A 24,631-nucleotide genomic window follows, 5' to 3' on the forward strand; every position below is an offset into this window, starting at 1 on the left:
TATGTTCCCCGAGGGGTCTAGTTTCCAAAATGGTATGCCATGTGGGGGTTTTTGCTGTTCTGGCACCATAGGGGCTTCCTAAAGGTGACATGCCCCCCAAAAACCATTTGACGCTCCTTCCCTTCTGAGCCCTCTACTGCGCCCGCCGAACACTTTACATAGACATATGAGGTATGTGCTTACTCGAGAGAAATTGGGTTTCAAATACAAGTAAAAATTTTCTCCTTTTTACCCCTTGCAAAAATTCAAAAATTGGTCTACAAGAACATGCGAGTGTAAAAAATGAAGATTGTGAATTTTCTCCTTCACTTTGCTGCTATTCCTGTGAAACCCGTAAAGGGTTAAAACGTTGACTGAATGTCATTTTGAATACTTTTGGGGGTGCAGTTTTTATAATGGGGTCATTTATGGGGTATTTCTAATATGAAGACCCTTCAAATCCACTTCAAACCTGAACTGGTCCCTGAAAAAAAGCGAGTTTCAAAATTTTGTGAAAAATTGGAAAATTGCTGCGGAACTTTGAAGCCCTCTGGTGTCTTCCAAAAGTAAAAAATTGTATATGTGAATAAAAAAAAAATTATTTGGAATATCCATTTTCCTTACAAGCAGAGAGCTTCAAAGTTAGAAAAATGCAACATTTTCAAATTTTTCATCAAATTTTGGGATTTTTCACCAAGAAAGGATGCAAGTTACCAAAAAATTTTACCACTACTTTAAAGTAGAATATGTCACGAAAAAACAGTCTCGAAATCAGAATGATAATTAAAAGCATTACAGAGTTATTAATGTTTAAAGTGACAGTGGTCAGATTTGCAAAAAATGGCCGAGTCCTTAAGGTGAAAAAGGGCTCAGTCCTTAAGGGGTTAAAGTGCTGCTTTATACAGCAACTCACCAATGACGTCTTCTCTAATTTGCATCATTGCCTTCTCCTCTCCATCTGGTCCGGGCCATCATCACGATTTCTTCCACAATTCTTCACTGTTAAACCTGCATAACAAACCTATTAGGCGCCAAACTTTTTTTTCCTTTTTTTTTACATGGGTGACAGAGGGGTGTAGAAGAGTGGACATGGGTGACAGAGGGGTGTAGAGGGGTGGACATGGGTGACAGAGGGGTTTAGAGGAGTGTACAGAGGGGTGTAGAGGAGCGTACATGGGTGACAGAGGGGTCTAGAGGAGCGTACATGGGTGACAGAGGGGTGTAGAGGAGCGTACATGGGTGATAGAGGGGTGTAGAGGAGCGTACATGGGTGACAGAGGGGTGTAGAGGAGCGTACATGGGTGACAGGGGTGTAGAGGAGTGTACATGGGTGACAGAGGGGTGTAGAGGAGTGTACATGGGTGACAGAGGGGTGTAGAGGAGTGTACATGGGTGACAGAGGGGTATAGAGGAGTGTACATGGGTGACAGAGGGGTGTACATGGGTGACAGAGGGGTGTAGAGGAGTGTACATGGGTGACAGAGGGGTATAGAGGAGTGTACATGGGTGACAGAGGGGTATAGAGGAGTGTACATGGGTGACAGAGGGGTGTACATGGGTGACAGAGGGGTGTAGAGGAGTGTACATGGGTGACAGAGGAGTGTACATGGGTGAGAAGGGTGTAGAGGAGTGTACATGGGTGACAGAGGGGTATAGAGGAGTGTACATGGGTGACAGATGGGTGTACATGGGTGACAGAGGGGTATAGAGGAGTGTACATGGGTGACAGAGGGGTGTAGAGGAGCAGGGATGTGCACAGACATTTTAGAGGGCAGGGGCTCAAGTAAAAAAAGAGGGCACTTCTCATCATTTAAAAAACGTCTGCCAGGCTTAATGTGCTGCGGCCCAGGTACACAGTGGACCTCCGGCCAGGCCCCCTTGACATTCCCATAAGTTGGTGCTTTTGTAAAATAAAGTCAAGAACAGTTTCTCTGAGGTCTGCCCTGTGTATATATACTTTGGCTATGCTGTCAGTCTTATTTATAGAAAACATGTGACAGCTGCCCTATAATATACTGTATTATAGAGGAGATTCATCAAAACCTGTGCAGAGAAAGAGCGGTGCAGTCGCCCATAGCAACCAATCAAATCACTGCTGTCATTTTGCAGAAGGTGTTTCCTCTGCAAAGGTTTTAATAAATCTCTCCCTATATGCCCCGATCTGACCTCTATATGACAGAACGTGCACTGTATCTGGCCTCCCCCAGCACCCATCCCCAATCACCCAGCACCCATCCCCAATCACCCAGCACCCATCCCCAATCACCCAGCACCCATCCCCAATCACCCAGCACCCATCCCCAATCACCCAGCATCCATCCCCAATCACCCAGCATCCATCCCCAATCACCCAGCATCTATCCCCAATCACCCAGCATCCATCCCCAATCACCCAGCACCCATCACCCAATCACCCAGCACCAATCACCCAATCACCCAGCACCAATCACCCAATCACCCAGCACCAATCACACAGCACCCATCCCCAATCACCCAGCACCCACCTTATGCAGGAATCTCCACACAGCTCTGGTTCTTACACTGAAGAGATGGACACCACACTAATATATGCTTACATGCTACAATATACAAGTTGGCAAAAAAAAAGAATTATAAATATACAAAGACGGCCAGGCATAGCACAGCATACAGGATGGAGGCAGGGAAGCTCCGCCTCCATTGCGCACAAGACTGACTTCGCATACTAGCAATGTGGGGCAATACCTAGAAAACGGCTGCTCCACATTTAGTAAGTATAACAATAGGGGAGATTTATCAAAACCTGTGCAGAGAAAAACTTGCCCAGTTGCCCATAGCAACCAATCAGATTTCTTCTTTCATTTTCCACAGGCCTTTTCAAAAATGAAAGAAGAAATTTGATTGGTTGCTATGGGCAACTCAGCAACTTTTCCTGTGGACAGATTTTGATAAATCTCCCCCATTATCTTTCTCCTGTTCTCCTGCACTGTAACCTAGTGTATTGGGTTTAGTGCGAGTAAACAGCCTGTCAGTTTCCCTTTAATTATATACCATACCCCCCTCAATGATCTATATACTGTGCCACCATTCATCTATTAATTCATTATATACTGTGCCACCATTAATGAACTATATACTGTGCCACCATTCATCTATTAATTCATTATATACAGTGCCACCATTAATGAACTATATACTGTGCCACCATTCATCTATTAATTCCCTATATACTGTGCCACCATTCATCTATTAATTCCCTATATACTGTGCCACCATTAATGAACTATATACTGTGCCACTATTATTTAACTATACTGTGCCACCATTAACCCTTTAAGGACCCGGGCTTTTTCCGTTTTTTCATTTTCAATTTTTCCTCCTTAACTTGAAAAAATCATAACTCTTTAAAATTTTCACCTAAAATTCTATATGATGGCTTATTTTTTGCGTCACTAATTCTAATTTGTAATGACATTAGTCATTTTACCCAAAAATCTACGGTGAATCAGGAAAAAAAATCAATGTGCGACAAAATTGATGAACAAACACTATTTTATAAGTTTTGGGGGCTTCCGTTTTTACGCAGTACATTTTTCGTCAAAAATGACACCTTATCTTTATTCTGTAAGTCCATACGGTTAAAATGATCCCCTACTTATATAGGTTTGATTTTGTATCACTTCAGAAAAAAATCATGAATACATGCAGGAAATTTAAAATTGTCATCTTCTGACCCCTATAACTTATTTATTTTTCTGTGTTCAGGGCGCTATGTGGGCTCATTTTTTGCGCCATGATCTGAAGTTTCTAGCGGTACCATTTTTGTTCTGATCAGACTTTTTGATCACTTTTTATTCACTATTTTGTGGTATGAAAAGTGATAAAAAATGCGCTATTTTGGACTTTGGAATTTTTTGTGTGTACGCCATTTAATGTGCGGTTTAAAAAGTGGTATATTTTTATAATTCGGACATTTCCGCAAGCGGCGATACCACCTATGTTTATTTACACTGTGTTTTTTTTATTCTTGGAAATGCCGGTGTCACGATGCCGGCTGGCAGGTAGTGGATCCTCTGTGCCAGAGAGGGATTGGCGTGGACCGTGCTAGTGGATCGGTTCTAAGTCACTACTGGTTTTCACCAGAGCCCGCCGCAAAGCGGGATGGTCTTGCTGCGGCGGTAGTGACCAGGTCGTATCCACTAGCAACGGCTCAACCTCTCTGGCTGCTGAAGATAGGCGCGGTACAAGGGAGTAGACAGAAGCAAGGTCGGACGTAGCAGAAGGTCGGGGCAGGCAGCAAGGATCGTAGTCAGGGGCAACGGCAGGAGGTCTGGAACACAGGCTAGGAACATACAAGGAACGCTTTCACTGGCACAATGGCAACAAGATCCGGCAGGGAAGTGCAGGGGAAGTGAGGTGATATAGGGAAGTGCACAGGTGAAGACACTAATTGGAATCACTGCGCCAATCAGCGGCGCAGTGGCCCTTTAAATCGCAAAGACCCGGCGCGCGCGCGCCCTAGGGAGCGGGGCCGCGCGCGCCGGGACAGGACCGAGGGAGAGCGAGTCAGGTACGGGAGCCGGGGTGCGCATCGCGAGCGGGCGCTACCCGCATCGTGAATCGCATCCCGGCTGGCAGCAGAATCGCAGCGCCCCGGGTCAGTGGATCTGACCGGAGCGCTGCAGCGGAGAGAGTGTAGCGAGCGCTCCGGGGAGGAGCGGGGACCCGGAGCGCTCGGCGTAACAGTACCCCCCCCCTTGGGTCTCCCCCTCTTTTTAGGGCCTGAGAACCTGAGGAGCAGACTTTTATCTAGGATGTTGTCCTCAGGTTCCCAGGATCTCTCTTCAGGACCACAACCCTCCCAGTCCACTAAAAAAAAAGTTTTCCCTCTGACCTTTTTAGAGGCTAAGATCTCTTTGACAGAGAAGATGTCCGAGGAGCCGGAAACAGGAGTGGGAGGAACAGATTTGGGAGAAAAACGGTTGAGGATGAGTGGTTTAAGAAGAGAGACGTGAAAGGCATTAGGGATACGAAGAGAAGGAGGAAGAAGAAGTTTGTAAGAGACAGGATTAATTTGACACAAAATTTTGAAAGGACCAAGATAGCGTGGTCCCAACTTGTAGCTAGGGACACGGAAGCGGACATATTTAGCGGAGAGCCATACCTTGTCTCCAGGGGAAAAAACGGGAGGAGCTCTTCTTTTCTTATCCGCGAACCTCTTCATGCGTGAAGAAGCCTGTAAGAGAGAATTTTGGGTCTCTCTCCATATAATGGAAAGGTCACGAGAAATTTCATCCACAGCGGGCAGACCAGAGGGCAAGGGGGTAGGGAGGGGGGGAAGAGGGTGACGGCCGTACACCACGAAAAATGGGGATTTGGAGGAAGATTCAGAGACTCTGAAGTTATACGAGAATTCGGCCCATGGAAGGAGATCTGCCCAGTCATCCTGGTGGGAGGAAACAAAATGTCGCAAATAATCACCCAAGACTTGGTTAATTCTTTCTACTTGTCCATTGGACTGGGGATGATATGCAGAAGAAAAATTTAATTTAATCTTGAGTTGTTTACAGAGAGCCCTCCAGAATTTAGACACAAATTGGACGCCTCTATCCGAGACGATCTGCGTAGGCAACCCGTGAAGACGAAAAATGTGTACAAAAAATTGTTTAGCCAACTGAGGCGCTGAAGGAAGACCAGGAAGAGGGATGAAATGTGCCATTTTGGAGAATCGATCAACGACCACCCAAATAACAGTGTTGCCACGGGAAGGGGGTAAATCAGTAATAAAATCCATACCAATCAGAGACCAAGGCTGTTCGGGGACAGGCAGGGGATGAAGAAAACCAGCGGGCTTCTGGCGAGGAGTCTTATCCCGGGCACAGATAGTGCAGGCTCGCACAAAGTCCACAACATCCGTCTCCAGAGTCGGCCACCAATAGAAGCGGGAGATGAGTTGCACAGATTTCTTGATGCCCCCATGACCAGCGAGATGGGAGGAGTGACCCCATTTGAGGATTCCGAGGCGTTGGCGTGGAGAAACAAAGGTCTTTCCTGGAGGAGTTTGCCTGATGGAGGCTGGAGAAGTGGAGATCAGGCAGTCAGGTGGAATGATGTGTTGCGGAGAGAGTTCAACTTCTGAGGCATCTGAGGAACGAGAGAGAGCATCGGCCCTAATGTTCTTATCGGCAGGACGAAAGTGAATCTCAAAATTAAATCGGGCAAAGAACAGAGACCACCGGGCCTGGCGAGGATTCAGCCGTTGGGCAGACTGGAGGTAGGAGAGGTTCTTGTGGTCGGTGTAAATAATAACTGGAAATCTTGATCCCTCCAGCAGATGCCTCCATTCCTCAAGTGCTAATTTAATGGCTAGAAGCTCTCGATCCCCGATGGAGTAGTTCCTCTCCGCCGGAGAGAAGGTCCTAGAAAAAAAACCACAAGTGACAGCATGCCCGGAAGAATTTTTTTGTAAAAGAACAGCTCCAGCTCCCACTGAGGAGGCATCAACCTCCAATAGGAAGGGTTTGGAAGGGTCAGGTCTGGAGAGCACGGGAGCCGAAGAAAAGGCAGACTTGAGTCGTTTAAAGGCGTCTTCCGCTTGAGGAGGCCACGACTTGGGATCGGCATTTTTTTTGGTTAAAGCCACGATAGGAGCCACAACGGTAGAAAAATGTGGAATAAATTGCCTGTAATAATTGGCGAACCCCAAAAAGCGTTGGATAGCACGGAGTCCGGAGGGGCGTGGCCAATCTAAGACGGCAGAGAGTTTGTCTGGATCCATTTGTAGTCCCTGGCCAGAGACCAAATATCCTAGAAAAGGAAGAGATTGGCATTCAAACAGACATTTCTCAATTTTGGCATAGAGTTGATTGTCACGAAGTCTCTGAAGAACCATACGGACATGCTGGCGGTGTTCTTCTAGATTGGCAGAAAAAATTAGGATATCGTCCAGATATACAACAACACAGGAGTATAACAGATCACGAAAAATTTCATTGACAAAGTCTTGGAAGACAGCAGGGGCGTTGCACAGGCCAAAGGGCATGACCAGATACTCAAAGTGTCCATCTCTGGTGTTAAACGCCGTTTTCCACTCATCCCCCTCTCTGATGCGGATGAGGTTATAGGCGCCTCTTAAGTCCAATTTAGTAAAGATGTGGGCACCTTGGAGGCGATCAAAGAGTTCAGAGATGAGGGGTAGGGGGTAGCGGTTCTTAACCGTGATTTTATTAAGACCGCGGTAGTCAATGCAAGGACGTAGGGAGCCATCTTTTTTGGACACAAAGAAAAATCCAGCTCCGGCAGGAGAGGAGGATTTACGGATAAAGCCCTTTTTTAAATTTTCCTGGACATACTCAGACATGGCAAGAGTCTCTGGGGCAGAGAGAGGATAAATTCTGCCCCGGGGTGGAGTAGTACCCGGGAGGAGGTCGATAGGGCAATCATAAGGCCTGTGAGGAGGTAGAGTCTCAGCTTGTTTTTTGCAGAAAACATCCGCGAAGTCCATATAGGCCTTAGGGAGACCGGTTACTGAGGGAACCACAGAGTCACGGCAAGGGTTACTGGGAACCGGTCTTAGACAGTCCTTGGAACAAGAGGGCCCCCAACTCTTGATCTCCCCAGTGGACCAATCCAGGGTTGGGGAATGAAGTTGAAGCCAGGGAAGTCCAAGGAGAATTTCCGAGGTGCAATTGGGGAGGACCAAAAGTTCAATCCTCTCGTGATGAGATCCGATGCTCATTAGAAGGGGCTCCGTGCGGAAGCGTATGGTACAGTCCAATCTTTCATTGTTTACACAATTGATGTAAAGGGGTCTGGCGAGACTGGTCACTGGGATGTTGAACCTGTTGACGAGAGAGGCCAAAATAAAATTTCCTGCAGATCCAGAGTCCAAGAAGGCCACGGTAGAGAAGGAGAAGGCAGAGGCAGACATCCGCACAGGCACAGTAAGACGTGGAGAAGCAGAGTAGACATCAAGGACTGTCTCTCCTTTGTGCGGAGTCAGCGGACGTCTTTCCAGGCGGGGAGGACGGATAGGACAATCCCTCAGGAAGTGTTCGGTACTAGCACAGTACAGGCAGAGGTTCTCCATGCGGCGTCGTGTCCTCTCTTGAGGTGTCAGGCGAGACCGGTCGACCTGCATAGCCTCCACGGCGGGAGGCACAGGAACAGATTGCAGGGGACCAGAGGAGAGAGGAGCCGAGGAGAAGAAACGCCTCGTGCGAACAGAGTCCATATCTTGGCGGAGCTCCTGACGCCTTTCGGAAAAACGCATGTCAATGCGAGTGGCTAGGTGAATAAGTTCATGTAGATTAGCAGGAATTTCTCGTGCGGCCAGAACATCTTTAATGTTGCTGGATAGGCCTTTTTTAAAGGTCGCGCAGAGGGCCTCATTATTCCAGGACAATTCTGAAGCAAGAGTACGGAATTGTACGGCATACTCGCCAACGGAAGAATTACCCTGGACCAGGTTCAACAGGGCAGTCTCAGCAGAAGAGGCTCGGGCAGGTTCCTCAAAGACACTTCGGAGTTCCGAGAAGAAGGAGTGTACAGAGGCAGTGACAGGATCATTGCGGTCCCAGAGCGGTGTGGCCCATGACAGGGCTTTTCCGGACAGAAGGCTGACTACGAAAGCCACCTTAGACCTTTCAGTGGGAAACAGGTCCGACATCATCTCCAGATGCAGGGAACATTGGGAAAGAAAGCCACGGCAAAACTTAGAGTCCCCATCAAATTTATCCGGCAAGGATAGGCGTAGCCCAGGAGCGGCCACTCGCTGCGGAGGAGGTGCAGGAGCTGGCGGAGGAGATGACTGCTGAAGCTGTGGTAGTAACTGTTGTAGCATAACGGTCAGTTGAGACAGCTGTTGGCCTTGTTGCGCTATCTGTTGTGACTGCTGGGCGACCACCGTGGTGAGGTCAGCGACAACTGGCAGAGGAACTTCAGCGGGATCCATGGCCGGATCTACTGTCACGATGCCGGCTGGCAGGTAGTGGATCCTCTGTGCCAGAGAGGGATTGGCGTGGACCGTGCTAGTGGATCGGTTCTAAGTCACTACTGGTTTTCACCAGAGCCCGCCGCAAAGCGGGATGGTCTTGCTGCGGCGGTAGTGACCAGGTCGTATCCACTAGCAACGGCTCAACCTCTCTGGCTGCTGAAGATAGGCGCGGTACAAGGGAGTAGACAGAAGCAAGGTCGGACGTAGCAGAAGGTCGGGGCAGGCAGCAAGGATCGTAGTCAGGGGCAACGGCAGGAGGTCTGGAACACAGGCTAGGAACATACAAGGAACGCTTTCACTGGCACAATGGCAACAAGATCCGGCAGGGAAGTGCAGGGGAAGTGAGGTGATATAGGGAAGTGCACAGGTGAAGACACTAATTGGAATCACTGCGCCAATCAGCGGCGCAGTGGCCCTTTAAATCGCAAAGACCCGGCGCGCGCGCGCCCTAGGGAGCGGGGCCGCGCGCGCCGGGACAGGACCGAGGGAGAGCGAGTCAGGTACGGGAGCCGGGGTGCGCATCGCGAGCGGGCGCTACCCGCATCGTGAATCGCATCCCGGCTGGCAGCAGAATCGCAGCGCCCCGGGTCAGTGGATCTGACCGGAGCGCTGCAGCGGAGAGAGTGTAGCGAGCGCTCCGGGGAGGAGCGGGGACCCGGAGCGCTCGGCGTAACAGCCGGGTGATTCCAACTTTTATTAGGGGAAGGGATAATTGAAAGGGTTAATGATTTTTTTACACTTTTCTTATGCAATATTATAGCCCCCAGGGGGAGCTATAACATTGCATTAACTGATCTTTTACACTGATTGATGCATCTCCATAGGAATGCATCAGTGTTTTCGGCGATTGATTGCTCAAGCCTGGATCTCAGACTTGAAGCAGTCATTCGGCGATCGGACTGCAGGAAGGAAGGTAAGAAGACCTCCTCCTGTGCTACAGCTGTTCGGGATGCTGCGATTATACCGCGGCGATCCCGAACAGCTCCCTGAGCTAGCCGGGCACTTTTACTTTCGTTTTTAGCCACGCGGCTCAGCTTTGAGCGCGCGGCTAAAGGGTTAATAGCGCGCAGCACTGCGATCAGTGCCGCGCGCTATTAGCTGCGGGTCCCGGCTTCACGTTATATCGCAGGACCGGGACTCAGAGCGTAAGTTTACGCCCTGGGTCCTTAACAGGTTAAGGATCTATACACAGTGCCAGCATACATAAAAATATAATGTTCCAATATAATGAAATATATTCTGTGCTTCCATAAATTCCCTATATACTGTGCTTACATTCCTCCAATAATTCCCTAATAATGTGCTTCATACAATACATCCAAGCACATAACATAAAGACACATACAGTACATAGGTAATATACACACATACAGTACATAGGTAATATACACACATACAAAGAGACACTTTGACACATACATACAGCATGGAATATATACTAAAATATATAGCCAATAAGCACATCATACATACAGGTACACACATACAATCCCTCACAGATATATACACACATACATATATACATACATTCACTTGCTCACATTATATATGTGTGTGTGTGTGTGTGTGTGAGCAAGTGAATCTGTGTGTGTATGTCAGTGTGTCTGTATGATGTGTATATATACACACATCCTACAGACACACTGACATACAATCACTCATATATACACAGTCACTTACACTAAGGCCCCAGCCATCCCTCTCTGCACAGGCACATACATAAAGATACACACACACAATCACTCACTTATATTTTCAGTTACTTACAGTAAGGGCTCCATCCCCCTCTGCACAGGCTGGAGTTTGTGGCCGGGCAGACAGTGGGCGGGGCTTCTCTCTGCCTCCGCTGCTCCTGTCTCCTCCGTGTGGAGAGAAGCAGATAAACGGCAGATAATGACAGGGTAAGTGGCGCCCCCTTCCTGCAGGGAGGGCACAGCACCCTCCATTAAACCACATACAACTCCCCAGCAATGGATCCTTTTTACTGCACCTGTAACCCAGAGTCTGTAGCCCCTTTTGTGAGGGCTCTAGAGGGGCAGATGAGGAAAAGGGCAGGGGCTCCAGCCCCCTTTTACCCCTATGTGTGCACGTCCCTGTAGAGGAGTGTACATGGGTGACAGAGGGGTGTATAGGAGTGTACATGGGTGACAGAGGGGTGTAGAGGAGTGTACATGGGTGACAGAGGGGTGTAGAGGAGTGTTCATGGGTGACAGAGGGGTATAGAGGAGTGTACATGGGTGACAGAGGGGTATAGAGGAGTGTACATGGGTGACAGATGGGTGTACATGGGTGACAGAGGGGTGTAGAGAAGTGTACATGGGTGACAAAGGGGTGTAGAGGAGTGTACAGAGGGGTGTAGGGAGGTGTACAAGGGTGATAGATGGGTGTAGAAGAGTGAACATGGATGACGGGGCATAGGGGTGACAAAGGGGTGGGCATGGGTGACAGAAGGGTGGACAGGGGAGACAGGGGGTCAGAGGGTAAAAGAGGGACAGGAGTGACAGAGAGGGGTGGACTGGGGTGACAAAGGGACAGATGGGTGAACAGGAGGGTGGACATGGGTGACAGAGTAGACTATGGGGGTAGACAGGTGGGTAAACATGAGTGGACAGGGGAGTGGACAAGGCAGACATGGATGACAGGAGGGTGGACATGGGTGACGGGGATGATAGGTGGGGGAACATGTGTGAGTGCGGGTGGACATGAGTGATGGGGGGGTGGACATGGGTGACAGGAAGGTGAACATGGGTGACAGGGGGGGTGTGGACATGGTTGACAGGGAAGGGTGGACATGGGTGACAGGGAAGGGTTGACATGGGTGACAGGGAGGGTGGACATGAGTGACAGGGAGGGTGGACATGAGTGACAGGGAGGGTGGACATGGGTGACAGAGAGGGTGCACATGGGTGACAGGGAGGGTGCACATGGGTGACAGGGAGGGTGCACATGGGTGACAAGGGGGGGCGCACATGGGTGACAGGGGGGGTGCACATGGGTGACGGGGGGGTGGACATGGGTGACAGGGGGGTGCACATGGGTGACAGGGGGGTGCACATGGGTGACAGGGGGGTGAATAGGGGGTGGACATGGGTGACAATGATGTGGTCAGAGGGGTGGACAATGGGGGGTGTACATGGGTGACAGGGATGGGCAGGGGTGACAGAGGGCTTGATGGGGGTGGACATGGATGACAGGAGAGTGGACATGGGAGACAGGGGGTCAGAGGGGTGGACAAGGGGGTAAAAGAGGGACAGGAGTGACAGAGGGGTGGACTGGGGTGACAAAGGGACAGATGGGTGAACAGGAGGGTGGACATGGGTGACAGAGTAGACTATGGGGGTAGACGGGGGGGGGTAAACATGATTGACAGGGATGGACAGGGGAGTGGACAAGGCAGACATGGATGACAGGAGGGTGGACATGGGTGACGGGGATGATAGGTGGGGGAACATGTGGGAGAGGGGGTGGACATGAGTGACGGGGGGTGGACATGGGTGACAGGAAGGTGAACATGGGTGACAGGGGGGGTGTGGACATGAGTGACAGGGAGGATGGACATGGGTGACAGGGGAGGGTGGACATGGGTGACAGGGGGGGTGGACATGGGTGACAGCGGGGGTGGACATGGGTGACAGGGGGGGGTGGACATGGGTGACAGGGGGGGTGGACATGGGTGACAGGGGGGGTGGACATGGGTGACAGGAAGGGTGGGCATGAGTGAAAGGGAGGGTGGGCATGGGTGACAGGGAGGGTGGACATGGGTGATAGAGATGGACAGGGAGGTGGACAAGGCGGACATGGCTGACAGGGGGGGTGGACATGAGTGACGGTGGGGGGTAGAGGGTGGACCTGGGTGACGGTGGGGGGGGTTTAGACAGGGTTGAGAAGGTGAACAGAGGGGTGGAAAGGGTACGGTACCTTAAGCAAGCCGGCCCGCGCAGCTTGCAGTTCCACAGCAGGCACGGGAGTCCGGCGCAGGTGCAGCTCGTTCTGCCCCAGGGCACCATTTTCGGCTCACTGCGCCGCAAGGGAGAGGGGGACGGAGGGGGACGCAGAAGACGGAGGGTGAAGGAGGGGGACGCGAGGGACACAGGGAACAGAGGGGGAAGGAGGGGGACACAGGGAACAGAGGGGGAAGGAGGGGAACGCAGGAGACGCAGGGGGACGCTGTGTGCGCAGTGCGCACGCAGACTTCCCTTCCCCCCTGCGCCGTCAGGCCGGGGCGGGACATTTAAAAAAATAATAAAATTTTTTGAAAAATCACGGCAAAATCCCGCGGCACCGCGGGGAGTGCTGAACGGTGGGAATCACTGCTTTAGACTGTATTTAAACCTGCTCCAACATGGTCTGACATTTTGGCGTACTTTCAGCCGATGCGACTTGTCACTGAAAAGTCGCTTTTGATAAATTCAGCACCAATGCATTTTCCAATGCATTTCCGTCTAAAATAAACTAGCATGCATCATGTTCTAAAAATCCTCTAGAGCAAAAGTCGCAAAAAAGTCGCACATACTTAGACTGCAACTTTCTGTGCGAAAATTTAGACAGGAAAAAGCAGTCTAAATACTTTGATAAATGTCCCCCATGGTCTTTGTGAACTGACCTCATATGTGTAGATATTGGCGATTCCCTGTTAGTACGAATTGTGCTCAGGTGTTTGGACACCCGCCTCCAAAACTCCTGAGTCGTTTTACCGATATTGATTTTTGGGCACCAGTACTGGGCCGCATAGACAATGTTTTTGTGGAGCAATTGAAAAATTGTCTTATCTGGTAAATGTGACCATCAACAGGATTTCTAAATTCCTTTGTCTCTGGTAGGAATTTACAAAATTCTCAAAGTCCACGTGGGAAAGATTCCACTCTAACTGTATGAGGAGAAGTGGCTCTGCACCAGGAGGTCCCTCAAATTGCGACACCATCTAAATGTTATCATCGGTCTATTACCTACAACCTCTAAGCAGATCATGATTTCTATCAGGTTGTAGGTAATAGACCGATGATAACATTTAGACGAGAATGCAGACAATAATAGAGTGGCTCATCTTTTGCTGGGTTTTTAACTAATAAGTTCTCATAAGTTTTATTTACAAATATACTAAATAAAAGTTAAGTTTTAAGGGAGGCTGCTTTACACTGGGTTTTGCACCCCCATCTGTGGTTGCTCCCAGTTGCGGGGTTTGGTTATATGTTGATCATAAGATGACACATAGGACAACGTGTCTTACCACAGTGTGTGCTACCATACATATTTCAGCCAGCTTGGTTTGCCTGTGATTTATGTTGACTGAAATAGCTGGATGAAATCCTATTGCCAAGTGATATTCTTTTTCACCACACATCGGCAACATGATTTCAGAATTTTCCCAAGTAGGGATTCTGTTTGAGAATTTGTAAATTTTATTAAGATTTAATTGATTTGAAAATAGTGTTGAAAAAAAACTGGGTTATTTCTTATAAAGTCCATGTATCCAGAAATGTTATTCTTCTTGCCTTCCAGGTACAGATATTCCGACCTGGGTTTCACTCTGCCCTAGTAATAATGTTATGTTTATATTCCCTATTCTCAAGTCTTTCCCTAATAACTTTACACTCCTGGTGATATAAGAACTAGACGAGCAGGCAGGAGGTTCCAAAGATGGAAATGCAAGTTATAACAGATATTACACTCGCAACAAGAAGCACAAATAATGGACTGTAATCAATTCACTGTATTGAATATGTCGGCGAAAATCATTTCTTGGGATCAAGAAAGAATACTCAGCAAGGGTATAAATGTTGTACCCAGCACAGACTTTGATGTTTACCAGACTCTGTGGGACGATAATCATTTCATACGTACTTTGACAGTGAAAATACATTTTCTCAATACAGATATGCCTACAGAGACACACAATTATGAGTTGCCAAATCTTAACCCTTTGGACAGTGCCGGAGTACCATTACATTTTTCATTCAGAGACCAAATAAATGTCTCTGAAATGCATGATTTACAATTTTCGCGTACGATGTCAGGTAACATCACATCCACTAAAGATAGAATGAAAATTACCAATGAATTATTTTACCCAGTTAATTCTAGGGCACCCTGTATGGATGCCTTTCAACATAGAATCGAAAGCGCATTGGAACACTACATCAAAATTGCACCCCATTCTCACTCCAATATCACCACACGAGACCGCAAAGCTATTAAAGAACTTGAGAAATAAGATGACATTATAGTTCGCATGTCTGATAAGAGCAACTCGGTGGTGATTTTGTAGAAAGAATTGTACGGTTTGGAAGTTTGGAAAATGTTCAGAGATACCAGCACGTACCAAGTCTTAGACTGTAATCCAACATCCCGAGTGCAGGAAAAATTGTCCAAGATTTTACAAGATGGCGTGTGTCTGGGCATTTTTGATAAGAAAGTATGGGATTATTTGTATGTGGCAAAGACTCACAAGGGTTTTTTTCCTCCACCCTTACACCCGATAGTCTCTGGCATAGGGTTGGCGTGTGAGTGCTTGTCCATGTGGCTGGATAATCTTCTTCAGCCTCTGGTCACCAGGACTCCAGGCTATATCAGGAATACCAAGGATTTATTGACAGCTCTCCAGAAATTGGAATGGAACCCTGGCGTGGCCTGGATTTCCTGTGATGTCACCTCACTCTATAGTGTCATACCCCATGATAGAGTCATTTTTGCCTTGGAACATCATCTCAAAAGGGCCAAATTTTCACCCTCATTCGCCAACCTATACATGTCGTGGTGGGAGGAAAGATACATCTATACCTTTGATAAACCCTTCCTCCGCCACATCACCTGGTATGGTCACTATATAGATGACATACTGGTGGTGTCCATAGAACAGCAGGTCATGTCTCAATTACAACAGTATCTCAATAATTATAATGACAATCTCTGGTTTACTTTAAATTATACTTTAAAATATAGTACAGAAGTTGTCTTTCTGGATATACATTTTTTCATACAGAAAGCCCATTTCTGGCAACTCTTTGCTACATGCTGCAAATAGTCATGAACCACATACTATCAAAAGTTAGATACATTAGAGCATGTAGAGCTTGTTCCACCAAAGAATTGTATCACCACAAGTGTAAAGTTATTGGGGAAAGACTTGAGAATAGGGGATATAAGCATAACATTATCACTAGGGCAGAAAATATTGCCGGAGCAAAACCCAGGTCGGAATATCTGTACCTGGGAGGCAAAAAAAAAAAAACATTTCTGGACACAAGTGGGGTTATTTATCAATAATGGTCTTGGCTAGTTGTTTTTTGTGGTTTGTCTAGAAGCGTTTTTTTTTTGGCAGTGCTGCTCCAAAATGTATCATATTGTTGCAGTGACCATGATACATTTTGTGCAGATCTACACCTAGATAATTTTCTACACGACTTTCAGATCACTTGAACGCCAGAAAAAAACGCCAGTGCAATTTCCTGCAATTTTTTCCTGCCATTTTTGCAGTTGAGTGGAAATAGCATTTTTAGGGGAAAAAAAGGATGCAGTAGGGATGGCAAAAAATGTATTAAACTAAATTTTTATTATCATGAAATTTTAATAAATTTTTAATGAAGTTTGTGTTTTTTTTTCTCTATTTTTTACATTTTTTTGTAGTACTACTACTCCCAGCATGGAGCAGACTGTTCCATGATGGGTGTAGTAGTACCTGTGCTAATAGACAGGTCACCCCTGGTGCAGTGACACCTGATGCAATTGTCCATAATATAGCAGAGATGCAGAGTGGCTCTATACAGCGCTCCGCATCTCTGCACTATACTCCGGCCAGTGATAAGAATAGAAATTCACATCACTCATTCATATTTTCCACCCAGAGTGGGGAGTGGCCAGATGGTTGCAGCCAATCACAGCCCTGAGGGAAATATGAATGAGTGAGTGGCCAGTCGGAGTACAGAGCAGAGATGCGAGCGCTGTATAGAGCTGCTCCACATCTCTGCAATAGAAAGGATGATCACAGCGGATGTCAGGAGTGATACCAGCTGTGATCTGTTCTTACCTGCAGGTACTACTACTCCCAACATGGAGCACACTCTGCTCCATGCTGGGTGCTATAGTACCTGCATTAATAGACAGATCGCAGCGAGTGTAACTTCTGACACCTGTTGCGATCTGTCTATAAACTACAGCTCCCAGCATGGAGCCGAGTGTGCTCCATGTTGGGAGTGGTAGTAACTGCAGTTAAGGAAAGATCACAGCGAATGTCACTCCGGACACCCACTGTGATCCTTCTGTATAATGTATAGATACGGCCGGCCGCTCTTCTATGGTCCCCTGCAGGAGCGTCACTACGTTAAAACTTTCGGGGCACCTGCCCCGAATGTGAACCGCTGGTGCCCCGAATGCAGGGGCGGACAAATCACATGTGCAGCATGTTCAGCTGCACAGGGGCTCGCCACTACACATGGGCCCTCAGGCACTGGCCAAGGGCCCCCTTGAGAGAGAGGTGCAGCTGGTGAGGATCCAGTACAGTTGTCCCGATCCCCACTCAGACAAGCGCTATTTTTTTTTACAATCCCTGCGCTGCTCCTGCTCTCCGGTATCATTAGGGAGACAGGCAGTAGCGCAGGGATGAAGGTATCTGATACATGGCTCCGCCCCCAGCACAGGAAGAGGACGGAGGCCGAGAGCTGACAGGCCTCCCAGGAGCACAGCGGCTGTGAGGGTAAGTTATGTCCCCTGTCCTGCCTCTCTCCTCACTAGCAGTATAACCTGGGGCTGGGGGGTAGTGACCTGTGGACCCCACTGGGGCCACAACATGTGGACACACTGCTTGTTTATTTATCATTAATCCATTAAGGCAGTGTTTCCCAACCAGGGAGCCTCCAGCTGTTGCAAAACTACAACTTCCGGACAGCTAAAGACTGTCCAGGCATGCTGGGAGTTGTAGTTTTGCAACAGCTGGAGGCACACTGGTTGGTAAACACTGAGATAGATAGATTGACTGGGCATAGATCAGTGTTTTCCTACCATGGTGTCTTCAGCTGTTGCAAAACTACAGTCCAGGCATGCTGGGAGTTGTAGTTTTGCAACAGCTGGAGACACCCTGGTTGGAAAACACTATCTATCTACCTATCGATCTATCCATCCCACAGGGTGCCTCCAGCTGTTGCAAAACTACAACTCCCAGCATACCTCAACAGCCAAAGGCCAAGGAGTTGTAGTTTTTTAGTTTTGCAACATCTGGAGGCACCCTGGTTGGTAAAAAGATATCCATGTCCTATCTATCTATCTATCTATCTACTGTATCTATCTTATATCTATCTCTCTCTATCTATCATCTATCTATCCATCTAATATCTTTCTATCTATCTATCTATCTATCTATCTCACATCTATCTATCTATCTCATATCCATCTCATATCTATCTGACTATCTCATATCTATCTATCTATCTATCTCACATCTATCTATCCATCCATCCATCTCATATCTATCTATCTATCTCATATCTATCTCATATCTATCTGTCTATCTATCTCATATCTATCTATCTTTCTATCTATCCAAAGTAGGTATTAGGCAGCACACCAAATAGTGTTCAAATCAAAGTGTGGTTTAATATCTCATATATATCTCATATCTAATATCTATCTCATATCTATCTAATATCTATCTCATATCTATCTAATATCTATCTATCTATCTATCTATCTCATATCTATATCATATCTATCTATCTATCTATTTTATATCTATCTATCTCATATCTATCTATCTCATATCTATCTATCTATCTAAAATAAATTTCAAATATCCGCAGCACACTAAGTAGTAAAATCCAAACAAGTTTTATTCCATCACAGTGAGGGTGTTCAGAACAACGTTTCAACCAGCTCCCTGGTCTTTTTCAAGCTCAGTATACAATGTGCACAACATACAATTTATAAGGGTACTCATCAAGTACCAAGATAAGTGTCAATAAATGCATAACATCAAATACAATGTGAAAAAAAATCACTCATTAAAAAATAATCGAATACATCATACCAAAATAGTGAAAATATACAAATCAATCCATAGTTAATTCAAAAGTGTACATTAAAACTGTGCTGTGTGCACCAATATCTTAACTATGGATTGATTTGTATATTTTCACTATTTTGGTATGATGTATTCGATTATTTTTTAATGAGTGATTTTTTTTCACATTGTATTTGATGTTATGCATTTATTGACACTTATCTTGGTACTTGATGAGTACCCTTATAAATTGTATGTTGTGCACATTGTATACTGAGCTTGAAAAAGACCAGGGAGCTGGTTGAAACGTTGTTCTGGACACCCTCACTGTGATGGAATAAAACTTGTTTTGATTTTACTACTTAGTGTGCTGCGGATATTTCCAATTTCTGCTTACATATGGATCCCTAACCCGGGTCTGGACTCTGCGTGCACCGATCCTTGTTTTTTTACGGTGCTGCTCTCCTTCTATTATATATCTATCTATCGCATATCTATCTATCTCATATCTATCTATCTCATATCTATCTCATATCTATCTATCTCATATCTATCTATCTCATATCTATCTCATATCTATCTATCTATCTATCTATCTATCTCATATCTATCTCATATCTATCTATCTATCTATCTCATATCTATCTCATATCTATCTCATATCTATCTATCTCATATCTATCTATCTCATATCTATTTATCTATCTCATATCTCATATTTATCTCCTACCTGAACAATTGATGTATGGGGGGGGGGGGGCAGGCAGGTTCTTTGCACAGGGGCCCTATGCTGTCTGTGTCCGCCCCTGCCCGAATGTATGAACTCCCTGCTGTGTCTGTGCTGGCAAACAGTAGCCGCGCAACCAGGCTGCTGTTTGCCAGTGGCAGTGCGCCGGTGGGACACCTGCTTTATTGATTACAGTACCGTAGGGGTGGCCCTTTAACAGACCGGGGGCTGCTGGTAAAAGACGTGCATGCCACAGTGCGCAGGCACGTCTGTTATCAGGGACACAAGCAGTGGTGGATCGGCCTGAAAATTCCCCCCAAACCCCTTCCCCCCGCACTATAGCATGGGGGAGTGGGACAGCTCCCGCTCCACCAATCCCTCACCCTTCTCGCACGTCGTTCCATTTTTGCAAAGTGAGCGCCACGGGGACACCATCCACTGCAGGCGCGATGACGTCAAATCATCGCGTCGGCTCCTGGAGATCACGTCCCCGCAGCTCACACTCTACAAGAATGGAACAGCGTGTGAGAAGGGTGACGCTGCGGAGGGGAAAGCTGCAGAGCCAGACAGAGCTGGAGTGCTATATGGTACAGGGGAATTATTAAAATGGGGGGGGGCACATTATAAGTGAGGGGCACATAACAGGCGGTCATTATATGTGGCAGGCACATGACCCCTAACATATAATACCCCCCTGTCATCTGCCCCTCATATATAATGGCCCTTTGTCATGTGCCACATCATATATGAGGGCCCTTTTATGTGTATCTGCCCCCATGCAACCGCCCCTGGGGGCAAATGTCAGGGGCCCTTATATATGATGTGGCACATGACAAAGGGCCATTATATATGAGGGGCAGATGACAGGGGGGTATTATATGTTAGGGGTCATGTGCCTGCCACATATAATGACCCCCTATTATGTGCCCCTGACTTATAATTAGGGATCGACCGATATAGTTTTTTTTAGGGCCGATACCGATAATCGGTGGAGGTTAGGGCCGATAGCCGATAACTTATACCGATACTCTGGTATAAGTTATCGGCTATCTATCCCCCCGCGACACCGCTGCAGATCATTGATTTAAGGTAAGCGCTTTAAATCAATGAACTGCAGTGGCTTTTGCGGTGCCATAGACCGCCGCTGCCACCCGCTTCTCTCCCCCTGCCTGTCCGGGGGTCCTGAGTCCTATCACCGCCACCGCTCCCCCCACCGCTGCATAGCTCCGCGCCCCCTAACGCTCCACCACACCGCGCCACACCCCCCACCGCACCTCCCCGGCCCCATTGCCTCCCCCATCCCCGGTTTTATAATTACCTGTTCCCGGGGCCCACTCTACATCTGGCTTCAGTGGCGTCCTCCTGAGTGGTCACTGTGCGCACTGACGGTGACGTCACGTCGCGTAACGTCACTCTTCATTGCGCACAGTGTAACGCGTCCTGCAGCAGGAGCCAGAAGTAGCGTGGACCCCGGGCCCCGGGAACAGGTAATTATAAAACCAGGGATGGGGGAGGCAATGGGGCCGGGCCGGTGCGGTGGGGGGTGTGACGCGGTGCGGTGGCTCGGGGGGGGGCGTTGCATTATCAGCTTATCGGCAAGGTAATTGCCGATACCGATAGTGCCCAAAATCGTGATTATAGGCCGATAATATCGCCCAAACCGATAATCGGTCAATCCCTACTTATAATGTGCCCTTTTATGTGTAAGTCAGGGGCAGATGTCAGGGGCAGATGTCAGGGGGCCATTATATGTGAGGGGCACATGACAGGGGCCATTTTAAGTGAGGGGCAAATGTCAAGGGGGCATTATATGTGGCGGGCACATGACAGGGTGGCTCCCCTGTCATGTGCCCCCTACATATAATGCCCCCTTCACATTTGCCCCTCACTTATAATGCCTCCTGTCATGTACCCCTCACATATAATACCACCCTGTTATCTGCCCCTCACATATTATGGCTCCTTGTCATGTGCCCCTCACATATAATGGCCCCCTGACATTTGCTCTTCACCTATAATGCCCCCCTGTTATTTTCCCCTCACATATAAGGCCTCCTGACATGTGCCACTCATATATGTACTGCCCCCTGTGCTGTGCCCCACACATATAATACCCCATCCTGTGCCCTTCACATAAAATGCCCCATGTCCTGTGCCCCTCACATATAATGCACCCTGAGGGGCAGGACAGGGGGAATTATATGTGAGGGGGCAGGACAGGGTGCATTATATGTGAGGGGGCAGGGCAGGGGGCATTATATCTGAGGGGCACAGCACAGGTGGCATTATATGTTAGGGGCACAGGACAGAGGGCATTATTATTATTATGTGGGAGGGGGGGGGGGGGGTCCGAGTGTTTACCCCAGAAATTCTTTATATATACACTATACCTCTGGAATGCTAGTTTGGTTTTTATGGGCCACAATACATTACGGTATTGAATTTAGAGGATGCACGGCAAGGTTATATTCAGAGAGTGCAGTATGTGGCAGTATTATATTCATAGAGCGCAGTAGGTGGTTGAATATAATACTACCACATACTGCACTCTCTGACTATAATACTGAGAGTGCAGTATGTGGTAGTTTTATATTCAGAGGGCACAGTGTGTAGTAGTATTATATTCAGATGGTATGGTGTGTGGCAGTATTATATACAGAGGGTACAGTGTGTTCTAGTATTTTCAGTGTGTGTACAGTGTGTCAGAATTATATTCAGATGGTGTGTGCCAGTATTATATTCAAAGGATACAGTGTTTGGCAGTATAATAATAATTATTGTTTTCATATAAAGGATCAGAATGCGCTGAAATAGTGAGGAGTCATCTGGGCTTGGTGGTATGTACATCTGAATTAGATAAGGGAAAACTATAGAGAAGATGTCACCTGTAGTCACTGATATCATTGTGTATGCTGCCTGACTGTCCCATTAGAGCAGTAGTTCTGCAGTTATGAAACAACTCCCATCATAACCTCACCACATACTTAAGGTCATACTGGGAGCTGTAGTTTTAAATGGTAAAAATTGGTATATTTGATTATTATAGTTGAAGTAATTTTCCACAGCGCTCTACAGCACAAGCATCCATCACTTCACTCCAAGTAGGGAACCTGTTAAAAACTTGAACCCCTGCTACTGCTGCTGTCACCTGAACCCCACCTCAGCTTAGAACATAGAGTGGTCTCACCTAATAATCCATGCTATGGCTATAATGCTCCTCATTTGCACTTGAGTTCCCTGTCCTGAAGTAACATCAGCTGACAGCCAATAAGACTTACCCCTACCTCAAACCCCAATGCAAGGAACAACATTTTTTTATAGTCATGCGACATTAAGTGGCCCCGCCCCTTGGCCCCTCCTTTTTGTGGCTCCACCCTCAGCCACGCCCATGGCCCATGCCCCGGATCTTTTGGAGACCTAGCAACGCCCCTGGTCCCCTGTACTGCGGTATATATGCACCTATTCATATTTCCCATCTGGAACCATCTGGCCAGTCACAGCTCTGCGGGAAATATGAATAGGTGTATATATACGGCAGTGCAGGGGACCATAGAAGAGCGGCCGGCCGCATCTATACATTATACAGGAGGATTTCAAGGGACTCGGGCGATCTGTCAATTAGTACAGGAACTACTACTCCCATCACGGAACAGTGTGTTCTATGCTGACTACCTAAAAAAAAATAAAAAATATAGAAAAAAAGTGAAAAACATACACACACTATATATTTTTTATTGTCGGCTAAATTTTTTGTGCCCTGCCCGGCCACAGAAATTGATCCCTGCTTAAAAAATAATAAAAATTTCGTTATTAAAAAGATACATTTCGTTAAAGACATTTTTTTCTATCACTACTGTATTTTTTTATTATTATTTTTTTAATGGTACCCTATGAAATTTTAGCAAAAAAGGTATCTCCATCATTTATTTTTTTGATCGCTAAAGTCTCTATCTCCCTCTCTTTCAATTTGGCTAATGTTTATAGATTTTTGGCAAACAGACAAGAGTAGTGATTTTTTTTTGACCTGGTCAGGAGGCGGTCTAGAGTTGCGGATTTTTTAGCACCATTTGCGGGAATTTTGCGACAAAATTTAAAATGCGCAGATAATAAATGCGTTACCACTGCATCCGTCACTTTAAAAACTGGTCTAGCAACACCAAAAGGTCAAAATGACGTTTAAAAAAACGCAAAAAAGCACCGCAATTTGCACGAAAATAAACAAAGATCGCAGATTTAGACCAAAAACAAGAATAGAACACAATGATAAATCTCCCCAAAGGACTTTATAAGAAATAACCCCATTATTTTTTCTAAAGTATTTTCAAATCAATTTAACAAAAACATCATTATTGAAAATTTGCCCATTCTCAAAAAGGATCCCTACTTGGGAGAAATTCTGAAATCATGTTGCCGATGTGTGGCGAAAAAGAATATCACCATTGGCAACAGGATTTCACCCAGCTATTTAGGTCAACATAAATCACGGGGCAAAACAAGCTGGCTGAAATATGTTGGTAGCACACCCTGTGGTAAGACACGTTGTCAAAACCCAACAAGTGGTGTCAGCAACTAATAATTGTGTTTTTCCTATTAAAACTTATATTTCTTGTGAGACATACCATGTTATATATTGCATATCTTGCTTGGAGGGTAACGGTACATATATATATATATATATAGGTTCAACAGTACATAGATTAAAACAAAAAATCTCAGAACACTCTGCACTTCTGGGATGTGCATGATGGTAAAGTTACCCAAATGAAGGTTATGCTGAAAGAATATGTTACTAAATCCCTGAGGGGCGGGGATAGAACACGTAAATTATGTTCTAGAGAAGCATATTGGATTATGAAGATGGCGACACGAGTACCTGAGGGACTCAACCAGAGGTTAGACATAATGTTATTTTATTAATCATGGCTTTTTGATAGTATACTGTAATTTGTATCTTTATATGGGT

The 24,631-nt window shown here is 46.7% G+C and overlaps 1 protein-coding gene across 2 annotated transcripts in view; it reads left to right on the top strand.

Moving 5' to 3' along the window:
* The window catches only part of LOC130291062 (relaxin receptor 1-like), a 434,221-nt gene that overhangs the window by 381,959 nt on the left and 27,631 nt on the right, over nucleotides 1–24,631 (top strand). The window lies entirely within an intron of this gene.

This window comes from Hyla sarda, chromosome 9, assembly GCF_029499605.1.
Source record: "Hyla sarda isolate aHylSar1 chromosome 9, aHylSar1.hap1, whole genome shotgun sequence".
Classification (NCBI taxonomy): Eukaryota; Metazoa; Chordata; class Amphibia; order Anura; family Hylidae; genus Hyla; species Hyla sarda.